The 18,080-nt window shown below is 39.8% G+C and overlaps 1 protein-coding gene and 1 long non-coding RNA gene across 8 annotated transcripts in view; one reads left to right on the top strand and one right to left on the bottom strand.

Annotated features, from left to right (window-relative positions):
• The window catches only part of LOC122549908 (tensin-3), a 439,923-nt gene that overhangs the window by 261,407 nt on the left and 160,436 nt on the right, over positions 1–18,080 (bottom strand). The window lies entirely within an intron of this gene.
• The window catches only part of LOC122549909 (uncharacterized), a 105,873-nt gene that overhangs the window by 55,136 nt on the left and 32,657 nt on the right, over positions 1–18,080 (top strand). The window lies entirely within an intron of this gene.

Genomic DNA, 18,080 nt, shown 5'->3' with positions numbered 1-18,080 from the left:
CAAAGAAAAACAAAGTCACAGAGGCATGAGGAAAAATGGATGCTGAGCCAAAAAATGTTGCAAAGGAGGAGGCTGGTAAAATTTGGGTCAAAAAAAAGTCTGGTTCAAAGGAAAGTAGTATTAAAATGTGCCCAGGTGAAGAGGCATAGAGTTTTGAAAAGAAATTCTAGAAACATACCTAGGAAACTCAGTGAATAATAAGGTAAGAGATACCCAAGGTCAGTCAGTATTGGAGTGGGATTATTGTGATAGAGAAAGAGGGAAATATGAAGTCATGTCAAGTCGATATGCAATAATCAGAATTTTGATATTGACGCATTGCAGGATCAAATGTTGTTTAGTTAGTGCTATTCCTTCAGAGAAGAAAACCAAAAACAGATTATGGGATTATTGTAGACATCATGGATGAGAGAAGGTAATAACTGAAGACACCCTGTACAGTTTATAAAATGAACTAGGCAAAAATGAATCTAGATTCAGATAAGACAGAACAATGGTTAACCATAATCAAATATTGCTACAAGTTCAAAAAGTGATAACACGTTATTAGCAGAATCAGAAAATGTCCCCTCACAACATTTCCACCGTAAGGATTAAAATGGTGCTTGCAGATAAGTTAACGATGGATCCAAAAAGCAGCATATGTACAAAAACTTTGGCTACAAAAGGAAGATTGAAGACTTACGCTGAGTTAGCAAGAGCCAAGAATAGGTTTTTTTTTGAAAAGAACAATGAGGGAAACAACTATTTTTGCACAGAATGCCCAAGGAGAGGTAACAATGTCTACTAAAATTTGGGTTGGGAAGAGAATTTGAACAATAATCGGGCCAAAGCTTGGACAGTGCACAGAGAGATGAGTGGAGAATTGCAAGTTTATCACTAGAATAAGGAAAGTTTAGTTCAGTTGAGTGGACTATTCTCAAAAATCAGTGAATGGATTTTGTTTTAATCTTTGGAAACAAAACAAAAACCACAATCTCTATCTTTTATTGTTAGAAAGTGACAGAGGACATCAAGACCTAATGTTTAAAAATATAGTATGAAAGGGAGGTTGTCTGTTGTGGCCAGGTATTCATGAGTTAAAACAGCTTCGTGCCAGCTCGATGACATTGTGAAAAAAGTGTCTGGGAATTTTTTTCAATTTGAGACAAATTGTTTGTTCATCCATGCATTCTTCTCTAGATATTGTGCCTTTGATCATGGATTATAACAGCTTTGTCTTCTGGCATTCTTAAACGGTCTACCAAATCATGATGTTCTGTAGACCTTGGCTCAGTAATAGTGCTGGAATCCAAGATTGAACCTGAATCCTTTGACCAACAAAGCTTCATCTGCCGGTCTACGACAGAAATAAAGCTTGTTGCAATAGGCTTGGTATTGGAGCATATTCTATCTTCTGAGCTAACTGGAGAACACATAGTTTTATGACCTGAATTGTAAACTACAAACCAGGATATATGGTTAAACCAGGGTTAAAAAATATGTATTAATATTCAAAAAGCATTGCGATAGCTTAGGAAACTCCCATTCACCCATTTATGTCAGAGTAAAGAGTGAAATAAAGCCTAAACTCCAACAATAACAAACAAAAGCATTTACACACCCAATACAACCATCAGCCACACAATCATTTAGCAGCACAAAATTATCAGTGGGGATTCTGAACATATTAAATTGTCATACCGCATGGAAACAGACCTTAGTGCAACACATCCACACTGACCAGACACCCCAATCCGACTTAGTCCCATTTGCCAGCATTTGGCCCATTCCCCTCTAAACCTTTGCTATTCATATACCTATCCAAATGCCTTTTAAAATGTTGTAATGGTACCAGCCTCCACGAGTTAATCTGGCAGTTAGTTCTATACATACACCACCCTCTGTGTCTGCCGCTCTATCGAAACCCTTCATGATTTTGAACATCTCCATCAATGTTTGTATACAGAACTGAACACACAACTCCAATTGAGGCTTTTTCATAAATGCTGCTTTTGCATTCTACATCTCTATTATAAAGCAAAGGAATTTTTTTTTCAAAAATCCATGGATGAGGAATAGATGAAGTACAAATTGAGCCAATTTTTGATGTCCATTATGGTCAAAGGAACTGTCAATCATTACCTCTTGTTCAAAGAATGGTCACAATCTAATGGCCAGATGGGTAGGAGCACACTTGCAACATAGTAGGTTTGTGGGAGGTGAGATGAGGGGTCAGGAGCAAGCAATGCCATGAATGTAGGGGCTGCAAAAAAGAGAATACATCATCTCTGCTTTACTTCACTTACTCACTGTGTTTTCTCTCTCCAGTGTTACCACAATACTAGAAGCAACTTTGTTTTTTGCTCCTTTGAATTCTTCCTCACTTCTGAATTTCTGTCGTTTAGCTCTTTTCCATCCTTTCTTGCCTCTCGACTCTAACCCTAGCACTACCAAGAGCCCTTAAATTATCCTGCTTGTAATCAAAGTTTATTGTTTTATATCCTGAACTCATTAGTCCTGGAAACCACTGGCTTCACATCACTTCTGGCCTGATGTTCTGTACTTCTGAATCTACATTGAATATTCAATGCTATACAGTCTCTTCTTCCTCTCAGCAATATATTAAACAGCAATATCAACAGGAAGTGGACAGCTGGCGTCCACAATTTTAAGGATTATGAAAACCACAGCTCATTCGAAGGACGGCTAGTCATCTGGATTATCTTTTCCCCAAATGCTGGGAAAGTGCCTGGTGTGCATGCAGCAGTTTCTCACACTGGCATAGCTCAGAACAGGAGCTTGCTGCTTTGGAACGATGATACCGTTACATTTAAGAGTCCACTTCAATTATGATTTACGTTCCCACAATTACATTACAGCATTCCACTAAATCAACGCCAAGTAAGAGGAGACATTAATGTGTCAACTAAGTGAAAATTAAGGCAAAGTTAAACATGACAGATTTCCAAGTTACTGAGATAGATTTATTTAGGTTAATTGACACTTGACCAAATTTATCATGCTGATACTTAAATGAAATTTGTTACTGACCTACAGAGGTCCATACAACCTCAAGTTTAAGCGCAGATTTAATTTAATTGATCTCAGCCAAGGCTACTGCCAATAGTTATAATTTGTTGCAGTGTTCCTGAATGAGATTGGAGTGATTGTTTTCTCTCCTGATTATAATCTCCCTGAGAACATACATGCAGATGTATGTTCTCAGGCAAAAGGAGAATAGCACTGAGCCTGATGATCAATCATCCAATGAATACTTAATGCCCACAAACATGTGAAGGAAAATATTTAGCTTAATTTGTCTGGCACTATCTTTGATAGAGGCAAGGTAAGGAAAAGAATCTGAAGAAATGTTTCTCTACCACCTCCCAATGTATTCAGGCCATGCTAAGGTTATTTCTTTTTTATCTATGATGACAGTGCTACAAAGTGAAACAAAGCACAAAGATGACACTGATTTCATTTGCATATTCAGGTAATGACCTATGAACAAAACTTTGGAAAAGTAAAGCTAAATCTACAAACTGACATTTAAGCTGAGCAGGAAAATGTTTTAGAATACAAAGGTGAATTCGTGACAATGTACAAACTAACTACATATTTAAAATTGAAGGGGCAAATAAACCTAAAATCTGTAAAGTGACAGTAGAAAGCACAACACTGCACTAAAGATTAAGTTAATGCCCTTTCAGATGTTGACACATTTCTGATGCAAATAAATAAAAAGTTATTACATTATAATGTATGATTCTTTGGAGTTAATTCATGAGAAAAAAAAACAGAATTGCTCTGATGAGTTCTATATGCATCCAGGTCCATAGATTAGAAACGATTATATTTTACAGCAGTCCCCATCATTTTTGTTGCAAAGTTAAGTGACAAAGCCAAGTCTGTTCTTTGTTATTGACATTCCAGCTCTTTACAGAGTAATTTAACACGGCTGCTATTACAAAACAGCTTACTTTGTTCATCACCACATTGCCTCATTTCACATATTCCCATGTATTGTCAGGCAGAATGGCTGGAATTCCAAAGCCATTTAAACTTTTCAAAATCCACAGGATTTTGTTACATAAAACAGAGCACAAATGTGCAGCAGCACAAATCTAGAGAGTAGATTCTTAGCCAATATCTTTTGCACTTAGGAAGGTTTAAGTCAAATATTATCGAGTCCTCCTGTTCAAAGAGGAAATATCAGGCACTGTGTAGACTTATAACACAGAAGACCCTCCAGCACAAATATTTGTTTGTGAGAAGATTTGAAGAATTTTTCTGAGCTGTGTATGTTTCTTGAGATGAAGCATGTTTATGAGTTTTACCTGGAGTTGATGCACACAGTTTTCTTTGATCCTACAACAGCATTTGTAGAATGCCTTCATGGCCAAAAGTCAATCAATACGGAATCCTTCCAATCAGTCAAGAGACGTGTCTGATGGAATGCTTTGAAGTCAAAATGCTTTTTACTGTCGTGTACAAAAATAGCGCAAGTATTTCAACAATAAAGTTGCTCCAGTTGGAACATTAAAATCAATAGAATGAAGAATACCTGTCATCCACTTAAAGCAGCACCATTAGTTCAGGATAATGCTAATAATAATTCTTCAGTTAATTATTACACAATCTTGAAATGATTTTGAAGACACCATTAAAACAGTAAAATGAAATTCAAAACACATAATAAGTATTTTTACAGCACAGCCTAATTTCAGGACTAGTATTTATAAAAAGAAGCAAAGTATAGGATTGAAGTTGTCAGAAGGAATAATTCCATGTTAAATGCCCTGCATCGAAGGTATGAGTAAAGTACAAGCTTTTAAATGAGCAAACAGATAAAATGGAAGCAATTGTGTGTTGAGATGAGACAAAATATTGCTTCAATCAATATCTTTGGAATGATACATATTTTAAAAAAGCCTTCCAAATAAACTAAACAAAATTCATTAAAAGAAAAGCAATATTCAGTACTGCTAGATATCCATGCACATCTGATAGAAAGACAGAAGATACTAGAAATACTCAGTAGATCTGACAGCACCTGTGTAGACAGAAACAGAGTTAATGCTTTGAGTACAGTAATTTTCTCTTCATTGATACTGCCAGACCTGTTAAATATTTCCAGCACTTGTTTTTTTTTATTTTTAAATAAAATCCACATTTGATTAAGTTTTTCACCTGAATCTCATACAATCACCACTAACTGAACATCTCACCAATTTGGTATGTTTTTTAAAATACTACGCAATATTAAAGTCTTGTGAATCATTTCCAGAACAACTGTTTGAGTGTTTCTATCTTTTTTTCACACGATCAATTTAATAATACCCTCTTTCTAACATGTTAAACCATTATGCACCAGATCCAGCAAAAAGTGCACAAAGCAAAGTATTCATACATTATGTCTGCTGTTCGGCAACTTATAATTACAGCAAAATTTGTTGGAAAGCAGCGCTGGCTTCTCAGCTTGAAAAGTCACTGCTCAGACATGTGAACATTACTTTTAGCAGTTATTTTTTAATTGACTTACCAACAAAGGCTGCAATTCCAAAGAGCTCATTTTCGACATACCATATAGTCCAATGTTGATAAATTGCAATATGTAACAATGTGTTAGGATCTCCTGATCTGCTTTAGCTTCACATGAGTTACTTCTGTCCTTCTTGCTATATAATCATCGAAATAGCCAATGTAGTAATCCAAGAACAGAATCCATAAAAAAAAAGAAAGGCTTTATAATGATTTCTACAGTACAGACTCTCTTTTTAGTTTTTGTTTAGGAGATGCCCTATTATGACCTTCACATATGTGAAGGTTCAATCAAGTAAAGACTGAAAGAGTCCTTTATGATGGCAGGGTATTACTAAATCTCCTTCTGTCAGACAAAGTAAAATTTACAATAATTAAGCTTTCAGAAATTTTATTTTTATATAGCTGTTACTGGTCCAGCTGGCTTTTGAGTGTAGTTAAAAACCTCTTCAAACAAAATATTCATACTTTAAAAAAGTCCAATTTGTGGTAAATAGTTTGTCTTTTCATAGTGTACAATTAGAGTATAGGATTCTTAATACTGCTTGCATTTTCGATTCCAATTTTAATTCTTACCATATACATCATTGAAGTTAAAGCAATTATCGATGAAAAATATCTGAGTCCATAATATTTTCTGCATTCCAACACCAACCACATTAGTCCTGTATATAATTAATTTCTCATACCTTTCTAGACACTTACAGGAGAGACTGGCTTGCCAATATTTGTGGTCAAGACCTGTAGCTTCATTGACAATGCTGTACTGCAGCACCTATCACCGTGAGTTGCTATATAGAGTGGTGGAATGGAATTCTCTACCCGCACATCACAGTTACTGCACTGTTTTCAGTCTGTGCTTTAACACTGAGGAGTAGGCTTGATCAACATTCTCCTGTACTGAGTAGTTGGCCATGCATACATCACCATGAAACTGGTGGAAGCTCAAGTTGTCTGCACCTTTCACCCAAGTCAAAAATGAAAAGAAATTCCCATACAAAGGATTTCATGTTAATTCGGTGGATAAATGCATTGTATGATACTAATTATAAAATAAAGATTCCATATTCGCAGATCAATCTCGAAGCTGTTTTGAGTAAACAGATTTCAGGCAGGACAATAACTGGAGGTTTACAAATATTGTCAGTGCTTCTGGGTGAGACTAGGAATAAGCAAACAGCCAAAGTTTCCATCCACTGCACACTCTGAAAATCATCGGTGTCTGTATGTCTATTGGTTCTGGACTCCCCAGTCATTGGGAACATCCTGCCTGTGCTTAACCTGTCTAATAAGCAGCTTCAGATTGCGCATTTTGTGTGGTTGGGGGGAAAACTACAAAGCTGAAAATGTGTTGCTGGAAAAGCGCAGCAGGTCAGGCAGCATCCAGGGAACAGGAGAATCGACGTTTCGGGCATAAGCCCTTATTCCTGAAGAAGGGCTTATGCCCGAAATGTCGATTCTTCTGTTCCCTGGATGCTGCCTGACCTGCTGCGCTTTTCCAGCAACACATTTTCAGCTCTGATCTCCAGCACCTGCAGCCCTCACTTTCTCCTCAAGGAAAACTACAAACCTTAGTTTCTCTCCCCCAATACGTCATACTTTCTCCCATCTCTTTTTTTATTAATGTAATCTTGACTCCTTTAACTTCCTATTATTCCGTCCTTAATTGTCAACCCCTCACTGCAATCCCAATCTGTTACCTTTTGAATGACTCATTTAGCTCCTGAATCTCTGCTCCTCTTTAACTCACTAGTCACCAACATGTTCCTGCCACAGCCAAACTTCAATTCCTCCAGTCCTAGCAAACTCATTCTATCCATCCCTCTGCTCCTCATATCATAATGTCCCACTATCTTTAGAACGCTTTGGCTGCTTCCAAAATTGAATGTGATAAAAACAGAAATAAAATTAGAATTAGGGAGAAACAAGGGGTGGGCACAGGGGCTCAGTGGTTAGCACTGCTGCCTCACAGCACTAGGGACTCAGATTCAATTCCACCCTTAGGCCAAAGTCTGTGTCGAGTTTGCACGTTCTCCTCGTGTCTGCATGGGTTTCCACCAGGTGCTCCAGTTTCTTCCCACAGTCCAAAGATGTGCAGATTAGATGGATTAGCCATCCGAAATTGCCCATCGTGTTGAATGTATATATGGGGGGAGGTGCATTAGCCATGGTGTAGGGTGACAGAGGTTCAGTGTGGACTTATTGGACTGAATGGCCTGTTTCCACATTGTGAGGATTCTGTCATATGATCTGGATTCTGCTGCAGGAATGGTGGCCTTCCTATCAGCAGTCATTGTCATTACCCTCTGAAACAGAGCAAATTCCGGAGCCAGCATATGTGCAGTTGTATAGGAAAATCCAGAAATGGCTGTTAGTAATTCAATATTTCAAAGAGTGCACTGTTCAATCTCCACCCAAATTATAATCAATGGTTATTGCTGAACCAAGAGGACTTCTGTTTTTCTGGTATGAGTCACTTCAAAAACCTTTGAAAAGGTTACAACTTGTGGAACGAAGTACCAACTGGGTTGCTTTTTAAATTGGCGAGCTAAGGTCATAATTGCTAATAAACAGCCTCACTAAACTTGAAAGTCTAATCTTATATTTGTTCAAAGACAACTTTCACCAAGTTGATGAATTCCATACAGTTTTAAAATAATTCTTCAATTTTTTTTGCCATTTGGATTCCAACTTAATCCTGTGCTAGTTTTGTAATCCTTTACTTGGCTCTCTGTGAAATTTGAAGTAAAAGTGAATGGATTAAATGGTTTATCCTTGTTGGTTTACTGTTTGAGAGAATATCTCAGTGCTTACTCTGTTTGACAACAGCTCTGATACCGGGCACCTGCAGATCCCATTTAACTTTACACCAAATTTAAAGGAATGTCAGACAAGGGGAAATCCACATCACAGAGATGGCTAAATCTTTGCTGGCAATTCTCATCAAGGTCAGCAGAAGATGCTATCTGCTTCTCTATCAACCACAAAATCCAGGCCCGACCCTGTCAGTTGTTTCCTCTCACTTTCTTTCTTATGCTCACACAGATGCTCATTGATAGTTCTACTTCTGTGTCAGATGTAAACAACTAGTATTTAACTTTCCTGGCTACAAAATACAGGTGAGATAACATTGGCCTCAAAATTCAAATAGTGTCTTTTTAAAATCAATCTGACATTAGTGCATGACAGGTAAATAGTCTGTTCCTCTCCATTGGCCAAAATGCATGTCTTTCAAACAATATAAGCTTTAAATCTGGTCAAATAGGGAAAAAAGCTATAAAATATTAGCAATACAACCAAATCACTTAATTCACAATTTTTCATCTATGTGCCCCAGTGGCCAATTCATAGTGAAATTTAAAATGCATAAAAACATACAATTGTAATCGCAACATCGTGCACTAATGCAGTGTCCGTGTTTGCCTTGGCCAACTGGAGTCCACTTGCCAAGCAGTTAGCATTCTCCTCTGAAAGCAGTATAAATGTTGGTTTTCCCCCTGAATTGGCATTCTTGTGATCTGTCCTAATGAGTGACAAATTAAAAGCTCCAATGAAGTGCGCCTTTGTTCAGGAAAGCTCACTTTGTGCATTCAGAAATGACTTTAGTAATAAAAAAGGAACCTCGATTATCCGGCATAAGATCAGCAGAATATTGGGTTATCCGGCAAGATCACAAGGTCCTGATGCTTGGTTAAACTATGTTATCCGGCATTCGATAATCCGGAATTCGATTAACCAAACAAAATACTCCCCGCCCGTGTCCTTCGGATAATCGAGGGTCCTCTGTATTGTGAAGTCAGTAGTAACCAAGAATACTGAAGTAATAGAGTCACAGAGATGTACAGCATGGAAACAGACCCTTCAATCCAACCCATCCATGCCGACCAGATATCCCAACACAATCTAATCCCACCTGCCAGCACCCGGCCCATATCCCTCCAAACCCTTCCTATTCATATACCCATCCAAATGCCTCTTAAATGTTGCAATTGTACCAGCCTCCACCACATTCTCTAGCAGCTCATTCCATACATGTACCACCCTCTGAGTGAAAAAAAGTTGCCCCTTAGGATGAGATCAAATTCCCATCACACTAGCTGGAGTATTTGAGTTCATATAAAAGAACAGAAATGTGAAATAAGAGGCTAATAATCAGTAATGATGACTTTATAAGTTAATAGCTATTAAAATGCAGTTGGTTCACTCATGCCTTTTAGGGGTGGAAGTTTGCCATTTTCCAGTTGGCTTGCCTGTGACTCAAGATCTATAGCAGACGTATGCTCAACTCCCAGAAATAGTCCAGCAATACTATTCACCAAGTGACAGAGTCCTGAACAAGTGAAGAGGGAATCAGTCCAAGAAAAATCCTGTTCTCCTATCCTAAGCCGATGCATCTCCCCACGATGACAGCTGGTAGAAATGACCACTGCACAGTCCTAAATGCTGAGGACACCTTCCATCATGCTGTGCAGGACAATGCTACCAAGAGAATAAATGAAGTAGATTTAGAAGTAGACGCAAGCAATCAGCAGCAGCAGAATGGTATTTCTCCATAACCTGAGGTCTCTCAGTATAGAATATCCCATACTTAACCATTATGCTGAAGAATCCAACTTTGTTCAACAAGTAGGACAGAAGAACATGTCAAAATAGCACTACACATACAATAGGTCCCTGCTTTAAGTTGTTCCACTTAAAATGATAGCAAGCTAATGGGTTGCAGTGTTTAGCACAGGAGTTTTGTTTCAGCATTGTTTTGTGGGTGTAATGTAGGGTGAGGAGCTAAGTCAGCAGCCTTTCAGAGCAGCTTTGATCCTCCCAATCAGTATCAAGTCTTCCCCTCACTGTGCCTACACTTTACGTTCAGAACCCTGCAACATGTAGGTGCTCTTGCTCTAATGCTGCTCTTCCTCCCATCACTGTTCAACTCTGAAGCCTCACTCACAACTTGGATCCAGAGGAGGCGAATGCACAGTAGTGACTCGGTAGTGACAGGCTTCATGAATTGAATGGTCAGGGAACAGGATGCATGGGACAAGGAGGTTCAGCAAGTTCGACTGGCAGTGACAGGAAGGATGGAGTGTGGTGAGACCAGTGAGCTGAGGCTAAGTACAAAGCATATTTCTTTTATATTTTTGAAGTTACTTTAAAAGTCTTTTTTTGTTTACAGATGTGGAAATTTAGCAATGAAAAGTTTTCATCCTACAAGGTACAATATTTGAATGTTGAGCAGAAAAAGCTCATCAAGTCTGCACTAACCACCCCCCCTCCCCCCAAAAAAAATTTCCATGAGCTTTCATGTATTTCTGATCACTAGATTGCTAGGTTCCAGAACTCTTTTACAAACCCAATTCATGCACCAGTCAGGAAATTTCAGAAAACCAGCTGTATTACAGCTTAGTTTCTGGAAAGCTGATTGTACAGCATCAGAAAGACATATATCTGGAGTTTGAAACACAGTCTTATCAATATTAAATCACCCAATGAAGGGGCTGATCCCATGAAGCTGGAGTTTGAAAAACTAAGATCAAACAACTCATTTCATGTAAAATGTTTAAAACCTCACTACAAAGTCAACGCTAGTTTTACAGTGACCAAAATCCAAAGATTTCAAAACAAAGCTGAATCCTGAAAATGTCAATGATTTAATTCCATGTAAACTATATACACTCATTAGTGTTTTATAATGTCATAAAATAACTCAATATTGGATTACCAATGGTACAAAATAAATGGCAGAAAATCAATAAGAACTTTTTTATTATTGTTATCTGGATGGTCCCTCCCTTTCTCCTTAAATAATGAAATCAGAACTCAATTTTGTAATCTGAAGAAACCATTTTGGAATAGAAAATCCTTTGGAAAATTATGATGTAATGCAACAGCAATTTTTTCACATTTACTACTCCTGTCTGGGGTGGAAATCATAAGGTTGTGGAGATTTTCTACTTTAAGTTCCAATTTTCCTCATTACTGTCTCTGTGGTTGCAATCAATCCATTTCCCTTGACTTGGTCTTTGTTTTTGAACTGATGGGTTGAAGGCAAGAATAGGTATTTATGTAAAGGTATAGAGAAAGGTAGTCTGCTCAGGCCTTGAGCAAGAAATGGTGTGGAACCTCTCTGTGGTCCCCTTTTGTATTCAGTGTACACTCTGTTGTATGTGCTCCAACAGGAATACATTCAACATAAAAGAAGCCAACATTCAAGAGCAAAGGCTGTTTGTGATGGACAGTTCTGAGAAACTGGTCAAACTCTCAATCTCAGCATTCCAAGGGAAATGGGAACGCTGAGGACTTCTTCAACAGACAGACAGTAGACCACAAAGTCACTACGCAGTAAATGATGTATAACAGGAAAGAGACCAATAGAGTTTGGAACCAAAGTGCCTGTGAAGCACTGTAACCTAGAATTGCTTCCCTGAAACAATACACCATCCTCTCAACTCATAATATCTTCATTGAAACTTCTCTCAAAATTCCCACTGATTGGTGTGCAGTTTTCCATATGTGAAGTTGTGCATTGTTTTGGGGAAGATCACAGCCCAGTGGCATTATCGCTAGACTGTTAATCCAGAGACCCTGGTAATGTCCTGCGGACCTGGATTGAAATCCAGCCCCAGTAAAATTCCAGATTTTCACTGAATTCAGAGTCCAATGATAACCATGAATCCATTGTCAATTGTCAGAAAATCCCATCTGGCTCACTCTTGTCCTGTAGGAGAGGAAACTTCCATCCTTATTTGGTCTGGCCTACCTGTGACACCAGGCCCACAGAAATGTGGTTAACTCTCAACTGCCCTCTGGGCAATTAGGGATGGGCAATAACTGCTTGCCTCACCAGTGATGCCCTCACCACACAAATGAGAAAATGTACCCAGAGAGATTTTTATACATTAAAAAGAACATGATGATACAAATATGATGGTTACAAATTGTGAGGGGGTCGGAACCATCTCTTTAATTTTGAAAGAAAGAAGAAGTATGGTGACCTATTCTGACAAGAAACTTGAGGCTTGAGTTGTTAAAGGTTTAAAAATGTGGACTCAGGTTATTTTACTGGAAAGGAAGTGCATGATATTCACACCTACAAACAATGACTAGCACAGCTAAATTGGCCATGCACAGACTGTTAGCTTTCAAGTCCCAGCAAGGTATTAGGAATGCTAGGTTTTACAACTGATTGCACGTTAAAATTATCTATGTAATTTGAACGTGCAATGAAATAGGGGTCTAAAGGATAGCTAATTGGCATATCTATCTGAATACAAGGCATATGTTGCCTTGGAGTGAGACTTTGAGAGTGGAAACAGTCAACATATTGACTTGGAAATATATCACCGTTCCTTCGATGTCACTGGGTCAAAATCCTGGAATTCTCTCCCAAATGGCATTGTGGGTCTAGCTGCGACAAAAGAACTGCAACAGTTCAAGAATGTAGCTCACTACCACCTCTCAAGGGCAACTAGGGATGGGTAATAAATGCTGGCTCAGGCAGTCATGCCCACATCCCCCGAATGAAATTTTAAAAGGGGCATAAGAAATGACTGAATGGCGAGGTTGCAAGTTTTCTTAACAAAAAATCACAACTTCACAGACATCAGTCTGCAAGAATCTGAGAGAGGGCAAGAGAGACAGCAGACAGATAAAGGTAGAAAGTCTCTATTGTTCATTAAACAGGCAAAGGGAACATGTGCTCAGATTCAACAGGCCAAGTTCAAAGTTTAAAATCAGACTGAATGATTCATCCAGTTTTGGCCAAAGGGATGAAACTCCAATTGACTCCCTACCAAGACAGAGAGAGAAAGTGTGCCCGAGAAACAGAATGCCATGTTATCTGGCATTCAATAAACCAAACGAAATACTCCCCGTCCTTGTCCTTCAGAAACTGAGGTTCCTCTGTATATTTGAACTGAAGTAAAAAAAAACTTATTTCCTGCAAGATAGCAGAACAATGCAAATATCTTCTGTTATAATTTTGACTTGTTGTATTTTGTTATTTCACTGCCAAAACTCATTACAGCTATTATAGAATAGTTGGCAATTGTCCTCCTTTTCAGCATTGGGTGTGTACTATTAAGTAACCTGGCTTTTTCCTTTTTGAAGGAGCAATGCTTCACATTTAGGATTTAAAGTTTTTGATGCTAGGCACCAGCTATATTTAATCTTCTCTATAATACATGCACATGAAACCAATAAACTTTGGTTAGTCTTACAAATGCCATGGCAAAAGTGAGGACAGCAGATGCTGGAGATTAGAGTCGAGATTAGGTGTGGTGCTGGAAAAGCACAGCAGGTCAGGCAGCATTGAAGGAGCAGGAGAATCAAAAACCCTTTATCAGGAATGAGGCTGTGAGCAGAGGGCATGGGGAGATAAATGGGAGGGGGGTGAGATAAATGGGAGGGGGGTGAGATAAATGGGAGGGGGGGGCTGGGGGGCAGGTAGCTGAGAGTGTGATAGGTAGATGGAGGTGGGGGTAATGGTGATAGGTTGGAGAGGAGGGTGGAGCAGATAGGTAGGAAGGAAGATGGACATGTAGGACAGGTCATGAGGGTGGTGCCAAGTTGGGGAAGGTCAGAACTGGGGCAAAGTGCGGGGGGTGAGGGGAAATGTGGAAACTGGTGAAATCCACATTGATGCCATGGGGTTGGAGGGTCCCAAGGTAGAAGATGAGGCATTCTTCCTCCAGGCATCAGGTGGTTATGGAGTGGCGATGGAGGCGGCCCAAGACCTGCATGACCTTGGTGGAGTGGGAGGGGGAGTTGAAGTGTTCGGCCACGGGGCAGTGGGGTTGGTTGGTGCAGGTGTCCTGGAGATGTTCTCTGAAGTGCTCTGCAAGTAGGTGCCCTGTCTCCCCAACATAGAGGAGACCTCATCGGGAGCAACGGATATAGTAAATGACATGTGTGGAAGTGCAGGTAAAACTCTGATGGATATAGAAGACTCCTTTGGGGCCTTGGACGCAGGTGAGGGGGGAGGTGTGGGCGCAGGATTTGCAATTCCTGTGGTGGCAGGGGAAGGTGCTGGGATGGGAGGGTGGGTTGATGGGGTGGCGTGGACTTGACAAGGGATTCGTGGAGGGAATACTCTTTATGGAAAGTGGATAGGGGTGGGGAGGGAAATATACCTCTGGTGGTAGGGTCCGTTTGTAGGTGGCGGAAATGGCTGAGAATGATGCGATGCATACGGAGGTTGGTGGGGTGGAATATGAGGACCGGGGAGTTCTGTCCTTGTTGCAGTTGGAGGGGTGGGGTTTGAGGACGGAGGTGCAGGAAGTGGATGAGATGTGCTAGAGGGCATCATCGACCACGTGGGAGGGGATATAGTGGTCTTTAACGAAGGAGGCCATTTGGTGTGTTCTGTGGTGGAACTGGTCCTCCTGGGAGCAAATGCGGTGGAGGCGGAGGAATTGGGAGTAAGGGGATAGAGTTTTTATAGGAGACAGGGTGAGAGGAGGTGTAGTCCAGGTAGCTGTGGGATTTGGTGGGTTTGCAAAAGTTGCAAGTGTTGAGTCGGGCAGCGTTGCAGATGGAGAGGTCCAGGAAGGGGAGAAAGGTGTTTGAGATGGTCCAGGTGAACCTCGTTACAATTGCCATGTACAATTTAAAGGTATAAAGTCGCGATAGTCTTATTAGATCATAGCGGTGCTCTCTCATTAGAGAAAGACAACTGGTGGTGGTTTAACCAGAGGGTCACCACACCTCAGGCGAAGGGAGAGGTTAAGAAGGAGAGTCCTCCATGGTAACCACGGCCACTGAATCCATGCTGTTGACATCACTCTGCATCGCAAACCAGCCATCCAGCCAACTGAGCTGACCGACCCCGCAGTACAACTACATAAGAACTAACACAAACTTAAACTGAAATACATTGCTATCCATAATTCCATTCAGAGTCACAGTGAAGGGATGGACCAGAACTAAGGTAATACTGCATAAGGTTTTGGTAATCTAGTGTCTAAATACAGTCGAGTTAATATGTTTATTTCACCAAAGTTTGCAACATGTGCTTATTTTAAAGTATAAAACCTTTATTCAATTCGAACTTCACAGCATTTGTTGTTGTCTGGCTGAGAGGTTAATTGCATATTAATGGTACGTTGATAGTATTCAACAACTTTTACTTATATCACATTTTTAATGGAGAGGAACATTCTAAGACCATATCAGAGGGACATTTCTGGAACAAAAGATGACACGGAGATTTGGGAGGGCAAAGCTATGGAAGAATTTGAAAACAAGCATAAGAACTGTGGAAGCCACATGCATTACCAAGCAAAGGGCAGACAGGAAAACATGACTTGCTATGAACTAAGGCACAGGGAGCATAAATTTGGCTGTCCTCAAGCATATCCAGGTTAGAAGAGATCAGCCAGAAGTGTCCTGAAATAGTTGGGGTCCAGAGGCAGTAAAGGCATAAATGGGGGATTCAGCAGGAGACAAGTTGAAATAAAAGCCAATTCAGACAACTTTACAGACGTGGATTTTGACAGCTCTTGGGATAGCCCAATGGTCAGAAGTGCATCAAATGTAACATGGAGTTTCCACATTAATGTAGTTAATCCAGGCTATTACTAGGAAAGGGATGGAATTAATGCAAAATATCACAGATGCCAAAAATCTAACGCACAGAGAATGCAGGTGAAATTCAAAAACTTGAACTAGTCCTGAAGAATTCATACCAGACTTAAGATGTTAAGTCTGTGTCTCTCAGCACAGAAGCTGCTGGTCTTGATGAGTTTCTCCAGCTTTTGGTTGTGAAAGGGATGGAATCAATGGCCGGGGAATGGACCTCTAAGCAGAGAATTAAAATAATAACTTCACTCTTCTGTGCATTCAAATGGAGGAAACTCATGCTCATCTAGTACTGCATGTGAAATAAACAGTCTGGCAATCTAGCAACAGTGATGGATTAGAAAGAGATACTGATAAAGTCAGGGTGGGTGTTACCAACGTACATGTGAAAACTAGCAATGTGCCCTCAGATGATGTTATTGAAGAGCAGCATTTGGATGAGGAACTTATACAAGGCAAGGACAGATCCCCAGGGACTCAGCTGGTGGGCATTAACTGGGGATTCACTTGGGATCATCTTGCAGATGAAAACTATGATGGTTTGGTTTGGACACACAAGATTGTACTATCTATTTCCGTAAATAAAAGCAAATGTGTGTGCAAAGGCTATACTATTATTCTCCTTCTCTATCTGACTATCAAGAGTTGAAATACTGTGTCCTTTGGTGTCTTCATCATTGCCATGGTCACATCTTGCGAATACAACATTTCTAACACTGTATTCAATATTAATGCTGTTTATAAAAGGGTGAGTCAGCTAAAACTGGTATTCTGGGAAGGGGCTGAGTTAGGATGTAATAATCTGTCAGAGGCTGAAATGAAGCAACCTCCTTTTCCCAGATATTGACATAAACAACCAGAACGCTGTGTAACTAATGAATATTTCCTGTTCACCTACCCGGAAAATAATAATTAACGCATATAGTAAACATGTAATGTGATGTAATAATGACATACAGAGTCTTGCACAAGAGTACGTGAAGAGAAATGGAATAGTTTGTACAAGAGAGAGATATATACACACCTAACAGTGTAGATGTAAATAGTAAAAATAAAGACAAAAGGCAAATCAGAGCAGGACTTATGCTCTTAACGGTAAGGTCCTGGGAAGTGTTGCTGAACATTGCTCATTGTTCCTTGAAATGGAGTCGCAGATAGACTTGATAGCGAAGGCGGTGTTTGGTATGCTTGCTTTTATTGGTCAGTACATTGAGTAGAGGAGTTGGGAGGTCATGTTGCAGCCGTACAGGACACTGGTTAGGCCACTTTTGGAATATTATGTGCAATTCTTGGCTCCTTCCTATCGGAAGGATGTTGTGAAACTTGAAAGATTCAGAAAAAGATTTACAAGGATGTTGCCAGGGTTCGAGGATTTGAGCTATAGGGAAAGGCTGAGTAGGCTGGGACTGTTTTCCCTGGAGTATCAGAGGTCTATAAGATCGTGAGGGGCATGATATGGCAAATAGACAAGATCTTATCCCTCGGGTGGCAGAGTCCAGAACCTGACGGCATAGGTTTAGGGTGAGAGGGGAAAGATTTGAAAGGAATCTAAAGGAGCAACTTTTTCATGCAGAGGGTGGTATGTGTATGGAATGAGCTGCCAGAGGAAATGGTGGAGGCTGATATGATTATAACATTTAAAGGGCATCTGAATGGGCATATGAATAAGTACGGTTTAGAAGGTTATGGGCCAAATGCCAGCAAATGGATCTAGACTAGTTTAAGATATCAGGTTGGCATGGACAAGTTGGATCATGCTGTACATTCCTATGAGTCTAAGTTCTGAAGAAATATAACACAGTTAGATCCAAGCAAACTACTGGATATAGGGAAACTGTTACAACCTAGTAAAGCCATAAGTTACTAAGGCAAATCCAAATGAAATCAAACCGTAAACATTACAACTTCCTCATCAAGTCATCTTGATGGGATGTGTGTGAATGAAGATAGCAACTGTCTGTCTAATTGCTCAGATTATAATAGCA

The sequence above is a fragment of the Chiloscyllium plagiosum genome, unplaced genomic scaffold (genome assembly GCF_037043375.1).
Source record: "Chiloscyllium plagiosum isolate Xiang-an unplaced genomic scaffold, Cpla_swu_hap1 HiC_scaffold_5, whole genome shotgun sequence".
Lineage (NCBI taxonomy): Eukaryota > Metazoa > Chordata > Chondrichthyes > Orectolobiformes > Hemiscylliidae > Chiloscyllium > Chiloscyllium plagiosum.
Note: the sequence above shows the minus strand (reverse complement) of the source record. Positions and strands in the feature narration are given on the sequence as shown.